The sequence below is a fragment of the Aphis gossypii genome, unplaced genomic scaffold (genome assembly GCF_020184175.1).
Source record: "Aphis gossypii isolate Hap1 unplaced genomic scaffold, ASM2018417v2 Contig00595, whole genome shotgun sequence".
NCBI classification, from domain to species: Eukaryota; Metazoa; Arthropoda; class Insecta; order Hemiptera; family Aphididae; genus Aphis; species Aphis gossypii.
Genome location: NW_026083185.1, coordinates 5,058 through 12,847, shown reverse-complemented (window position 1 = coordinate 12,847; position 7,790 = coordinate 5,058). Strand labels below are relative to the sequence as shown.

At 28.3% G+C, this 7,790-nt stretch overlaps 1 pseudogene; it reads right to left on the bottom strand.

Annotated features, from left to right (window-relative positions):
• Positions 1–5,757: 5,757 nt before the first annotated feature.
• On the bottom strand, positions 5,758–7,001 carry LOC126554760 (zinc finger MYM-type protein 1-like; annotated as a pseudogene).
• Between the last annotated feature and the right edge of the window lie 789 nt (positions 7,002–7,790).

Sequence of the window (7,790 nt, the reverse complement as noted above, 5' to 3'; positions counted from 1 at the left end):
ATTATTTAAAAGAGGACCATTGGAATGAGGGTTTTTGAAACTTATGTTATCATTGTGTAAAAAAGACGTAATTTCTTCTTCACGAAAACATGTGATCTCATGAATCCTTCGAGAATTTGTTGAAGAGGTTTGTCATCTTTCCGTAAAAGTTTTTTTCATTTTTTGCATAAAATTTTCAAATTTGGAAGTACTAAACATGTCCAAAGATCCAAAATTTCTTACATCTTGTACTATATGAAGTAATCCATGAACATTATGTGAGAGATGGTGATGTCCATAAATAGTTTTAAAAGATGTAACAAAATGTTGAAGTAATTGGTGGGCATAAAGTAAATTTGATGTATCGGCGCAAAAATTGTTTGAAGAAAGGATAGTGATCGCAACATGTAAAGTCATAAAATGATTGTATACTTCATTAGATAAAACATTTTTTAAGACAACTGGGCCACTGTACAGCAAAAACTGTCTAAACTCAGTTCCTTTCCATTGCTTATAATACTTTAATGCTCTAGGTTTTCTTTGAAATTCTAAAGGCACATATGGATGTATATTGTTTTTTAATAAATTTGAAATTATTTTAATTTTTCGAAATTGCAATTTCACTTTAAGGCTATCACAAAACCATAAATGTATAAGTTTTTTAACAACACCTAAGCAAATTAAATGCAAATAGTCTAATGGCACATTAGTGACAAGGCCTAATAATGGAATTTCATCTAGAGCACTAGCACCTAAATGATAATTCTCATCACTCTTTAAAAAAAATTCATGATCAGTTCTTTCTTTTCCTGCCTTATCTGAAAAACAAATTCTTTTTTCATAATATTCACCTTCATCCCAGCATTTTGTACAACTTGAGTACCCAGCATATCCTTTGACATTTAGAATCATAGATTTTGCTGGTGCATCTGCACAAATAAGTTTTATTATACAACGTAATTTTTTGTTATTAAAAAAAATACCATTTTCTACTACATATTTAGATTCTTCAACCAATGTTTCTAAAAATAAGTTAGCATCTTCAGGTTTTTTAGAATTTCCATGATAGATTCCAATAATAAAAATATCTTTAAAACCAAAAACTGATCCTAGAATTGGCCATAATTGACTGTTTGAAGATTTACTGATGGGAAGCCCATCAATATTGATAATCAATTCAATAGTATCATTAATTAGCTGACCTTTATATTTCAAAAAATTTTGTACTCCACTTTCCAAACCATTATGCCAACAATAACTAGGATAAACTTCTTTTATAATTGAAGTTCTAGGTGTATTTATAGAAATCGACAATCGGATGGTAAATCACTATGACAAGAATGAGTCTTTAAAATTTGTAGTAATCTATTCAAAGATTTATGAGTTATCTGTTCTGCAACAGCCCGGGTTATTTTATTTCTAAAAGAAATTTCATTTTTTTCAGACGAGATATCTTTTTGATTAGATGTGGTTGGCAAAAAAAGTACTATTTGATTGTAACAACTGATAATTATTATTTTTAGTATAGTTTGTGCATTTTATTGAAGAATAACTTTTTTCTAAATCATTGTTTAAGTCTTGCAATGAATCAGGAATAATATATTGGTCACAATTAAGAGATAAAGATGTTTTAGAAGATTTATTTGTACAAACATCTGGAAATAATTTTTTTGTTAGAAGTTGTGTATCATTGTGAATTTTTCGCCTTAATTGTCTGGCTGATATTTCATTATCTGGTCTTCTAAGTCTATGCAAAAATTGATAATGTTTATAATGTAATAAAAAACTAAAACAAAAAATTTTTTGTTCTAAATTTCTGCCAAATAAAAAATGTAAGATGAACCAACACTGATTGCCTACTTATCTATTCTTATACAATTTAAATATTGATATGAAATAAAAGTATTAGTAGTAGGTCACTATAATTGATGTATTCAATTAGAATCCAATGAGAGGTATCACTGTATACTAAAAACGATTCTGAACGAAGATGATTTGTCAGCCTAGGATATAATTTCCAGTGGTTGATATAAAGGGTGGTTTATGTTTTAATGTGCCTGAACACACCAAAATGTAATTTCTTTTATAATTATTGTTAGCCAAACTTATGGAAAACTTGTATTACATTTTCAACTCTTGCTGCATACACACAAATTTTTATGAATTATACTTAAAAAATAATTTGCAAATATTCATGATTTTGAATTTTTGTCAATATTTGAATTTCAAATGCTAATAAAAAAAAAATTGTAAATTCTTTTTTTTATAGATATAAACACAAAAATCTTATGATTTTTCAACTACAAAATTACTTGCAAATTTTCGTGATTTTGACATATATCGTGAATGTTTGATCTATGAACACTTATAAAAAAAAGTTGTGACCAACAAATTTTGATTTTTTTTTAAAATACATTAAGAACCCATCATGAGAAACCTTGTATTAAATTTTCAAGTTTTGTTGGGTACCCAAAATTTTTTATTAACACTTCAAAAAAAATTCTTAGAAAAATCGAAAATTTCAGTTGTCTCAAAATCTTTTGAAAATTTAACTGTATATAAAGAACACTTATATAAACATTTGGTGAAATTTTCAAGTATTTACAGTGATAAGTTTTTAAGTTATAACCATATAAAAAAATCTTTTTTAAAAATTGTATGAAAACTGTTGGAAAATGTTTACTTTTGGCCTCTATAATGCATTAATGTACTAAAGATAATTTTGCCATCGGAAAACACCCCCAAAGTTTGAAATTTAAGCATTATTTTGACAAGTTATGCTGTTCACAGACACAAAAACAAAAAAAAAACACACATCATTATAGAATCAATACATTCATCACTTCGTTCAGAATCTAAAAATACTTTTAATTTTTTTTATTAAAATCATTTTTTGGGGTGTAACCAAAATTATATTTTGCTACACCTAAAATAAATGTCTTGTAATCTTGGGATAAATGACTATAAATACAAACTGTACATACATAAAAAGTTAATTAAGTACATAGTTAACTATACATCATGTAATAATTAAATGGTCAATTTTATGAAATCGTGTGTCCTAAAGAATAGGTAATTATTATTGAATTACATACCTTAGTTCTATAATTCCTACATCTTCTTCAGCGCTACTTAAATCTGACATGGTCTTAACTTTTAATATTAACTATATACCTAAATGTAAAAACAATAAAATATACTTAAGTCTGTATAAAATAAAAATGTGTGTAAAATACAAATAATGTAAATAGTAACGTGGCGAAGTCAATAATTCAGAAGTCGCTTTTGAGTTTCTTATTTTAATGGGTGGGTAAATAACATATATTAAAATATATTAGAGTGTAGTGTGTTTATTATATTAATTATAAATTGTTAACAATGAGTGGGTAGGTGATGTGGTGTTTTGGTTATTGTAAAAAAATATAATATCACACAATTGAATATCTATAAATGTAATTTATTATTGCATTTATTATTACATTATTATTAAACCTTGACAGTATATTTGTCTAATTTATAGTCAACTATACTATAAACATTTAATAAAATGCATGTATAAGTATTAAATTTTAAACATTATTAGTTATTAGTTATTACCTTGATGCAATTAATATAGGTAATATAAAATGTAATCCTTGTCAATATTATTATATAGTAAAGTTATTATACTATATGAGCTAATAGCTATTTATAAAGAATTAAATTAATTGAAAAATTCAATACTACAATCATTATTCAAAATTTCAAAACTGTACCCTTTTAATATTTTTTGAAAACTAGAAAAAGCTTTGGATGTAATTGAATAATTCACATTCTATTTGGTTAAAGAACTTCAAATGGATAGACATTAGACGTCCTCCATTAAATAATATCAAACATATTAATTTCATGATATACCTATAGATTCATCAGTAACATAATCAAAAATGATTGTAAAAGAACCATGTTTAAAATTTGTTTATTCTTTAACATTAAAACATTAGTTTAAAGAAAAAGGTTAATTTAGTTTGAAGATTATTTTAAATAAGAAGTATTATTTTCATCTATAATGAAGAGATTATAAATATCTAGGTATTATTAATCTTTATTATGTTAATAATACAATGTTTTAAAAATTAAATATCTACCTATAAGGCTATAACATGACGTAATGATGTAAATTAATATAAGTGGGTATCTGTTAGGTGTCAAAATAATGTTTGTTAAACATAGTTCTGCTCTATTGAAGGTAAATTAAAAACCATTCTTATAAATATATAAATATAAATTCTTATAACCATCGGAACTTCAAAAACTGAGACAAAAACACATTTTTGATTTGCTAGTTAAAAACTTAAAAATATAGATGGCAAAAGTTCTTATGCCATTCTGAGAGAATTAATTAAGAATCTTCACTAGAAAAATACAAGAACTTGTTATATTAGGTACTCCGTATAGAAATATTTCACTTACCTTATGACATTTTATTTGTTAATATACTTATTACTTAATACTTACCTACGAAAAACACTTGAAGGCTTCAAACACTAGTTCGTTATATTCAAGTAAAACATTCACGGAATCACACATACATACGTCATACGTGCACATACGAAAAACGGTCGAAAGAATAGAACACCCACGCAATCGGCGGCTGTCGATAAAAGAAAATATGCGATCCAGACAGAGCGTCACCAGACGAGCCCAATAAGCTCGGTCATTGGTCCGACCGACGGCGGCGACACGGAGGTGACGAAGTTCACCGACGGTCTGGACAATACCGCAACATAGATGGATATTTTGTATATCCCGTGAAATACGTATGCTGATCAAACAATCATATTATTATAACGTATAAGTAACTAGAAAACGAAATTAACTTTTATAAATGTCTCAATCTCAAGCAGTCAAACAAATACTGAAATTACAGTCTGTTAACGGAAATTCGCGAGCTGCTGTGTCCAGGGGTGTCTTCAGGTTAATTCCATGGGTGGAGGGGAAGGGCGAAAAAATTTTAATCTTACATACCACTTTGATAAACCAAAACTTAAACCTATGTAATTTCAACTTATACTAATTAGCTTTAAATATTGCACATACTGCTGTGCAGATGCAGTAAAATAGTGCTTAAAATTTAAAAATAAAAATAATAACAATAGTAATAGTAAAAAAAATTAAGTTTTAGTAATAATTCATGTTCTATATAACTAAGTCCAAAAATTTTTTATTAGAAACCACAAAACGATTAATAATGTTGTCTGTATTAATAGTTGCATTTCGGTGTATATTTAAAAAAGCTAATCCAGTCAGCCTTTGCTGGCTCATTCTGCTTACCATCTTTTTAAACTTATAAACAATTCACCAGAGCAATAATAACTAATAAGCATAAAAAAAATTAAATAAAAAAAACAATTATCAATTTATTTTATTATTTTTTTTTTTTTTATCAATTTAAATTTTTTAAATTGATTAAATTCGTTGAGTGAATTTTTACTAATGCAATTATAGATTATACATATAAAATTTAAATATATATAGTAAAAAATTAGCTTGAATTACTAGGTAGGTCTTGGGACGATTAAAATACATCCCATCAGGAAGTTCCAGATAGGTATTAATTGGGTACTACACGGACGGTTACCATGGTGGTCGAAATGCAGCCCATTGGAAGATCCAGATAAGGTATCAATTGGGTACTACACAGGCGGTTCCGAGGAGGTCGAAATGCAGCCCACCAGGAAATTCCGGTTAAGTATCAATTGGACACTATGTAGACGGTAACCGGGAAGGTCTGTGCTATTAGGGTAGTATCAGATTGTTGATCAACAGTTCCTTCATTTTTTTGTTTACATGTTTACTTGGTTGGCTTGGATTAATGTCATTAGAAAGATCATTTAGGCTGTTACTGAATGTTAAGTATTCATTTTGTAAATTATTTACATCAATGTTTATCCAACTTGATAACTGTTCAAAGGCATTATCAGGCAATTGTATTTTGGTTTTGATGGATAACATACGTTCTGGAGTAAGTAAGCTTAAAACTTTGAGAATTTCTGGCGAATTATTAACCTCATATCAATTAATGTAATAATGGCGTCTAAAACTTTAAAACAAACATTACAACGAAAGAAATCAGTAGGAGAACATAGTACTTCATCTCTGGATAGTTCACCGGGCATTATTTTTTTCTTTCTTCTTGCCTTACCACTTTAAAGTCACACTGGACAAGATTGTTTTAGTAGCAAATTCTTTAGCAATATCTATTATTTCAGTGCATCCATCATCAGTACGTAAAATTTGCAATCTTTTCTTAGCAACATTCATCATTTTGATAGCTTGCATAAAATCAATAGATTTTGATTGTAAATAATTTGAAGCTTCAGTGGTAACCGAAAATATTTTTCTCATCAGAATTAAAACCACGACAAATTGGAATGATGTTATAACTGAGATTAAATTTTTAGCCATGTAGTTGTATCACGGTCTGAATCATTTGCTTTTGAAATATTTTCCAATGCTTTCAGTAGAGCAGGGTATTTCTCTTCAATGACAACCAAGGCTCGATCATGTGATGTCCATCTAGTATTAGAAAATCGTTTGATGCGACGCTATTGTTCTCTTGGATTTAGAATTTCTTGATATTTTACAAATTCAGCCGTCCGCTTTCTAGCACGCATAAATTCAATTAAAGCACTAACATCACCAAAAAAAGTTTTAGTATTAATGCAACAATCGCATGTATCAATTATAACTAAATTTAGTTTGTGCGCGAAACACCAAGTAAACATTGCTCGTGGATTCTCTGCTTGTATTCTTGATTTCAATCCACTGTACTTGCCTTGCATAGAAGCAGCGCCATCATATGTTTGAGCAATCATCTGTGTTTTCCAGTTGATACTATGTTTTTCTGTAATGCTACAAAAGACTTGAAACATACCTAGACCAGTCGAATCAGAAGCAGTTTCTAGTGCTATCAAACGCTCTTGAGGTTTTCCTTCGTCAATGTATCTTAAAATGATGGTAAATTGTTCTTGATTAGAATAATTATAAAAAATTGTTACTATGGTCACCGAAAATAAAAATAATAATAATAATAATAATAAATAGTCTACGTAGCTTAGCAACCATTTATAAACAATTATTTCTACCGTAAATTATCAAAATCCCTGTTTGAGCACTTCTATTATTTTCTGGACAACCCTAGCTGTCCCGATATTAAAAAATTTGAAAAAAAAACTATCCTATCTTTTAAGTTGGACCAAATTACACGTGTTGTAAAAAATTTCATCAAAATCGGTTAAGTGGTTTAGGATGTCCATTGAGGACAAACATTGTGACATGAGATTTATATATATTAAGATTATAATTTATAATAATAATTAGTAACTATATTTTTTTTGTTTGTTACCTGTTGAGTTTCTAAAAAAACTTGAGCAGGAAGCAGTTTGATAATCAGTATCTGGCATATTCATAACATAACTTGTTTTGTCAAAATAATCATTGTTAGTATTGTAGTAACCAGTGATGGTTGCTGCACGCTTCTTTTACGACGAATGCACGTTTCGTCGTAGGTTGGAGAGATGAAGTATAAGTTAAAACAATAGATTAATAAGATAATTAAGACGTTTATTAACTTTTTAAAACAATAATTGAAAAGGCTTTCGTTAGCATAAGCACAAGTACTTAACTACCGGAGAGCAAGTGACAACACTGACTAAGTCTAACTGACTCTTAACTAACTCTAATTAAATCTATGATGAGGACTCATATTTATATGGAACATGCCGTGATGGAGAATAGGATGATCTACGTCTATGAAGTGGCGTGATGTG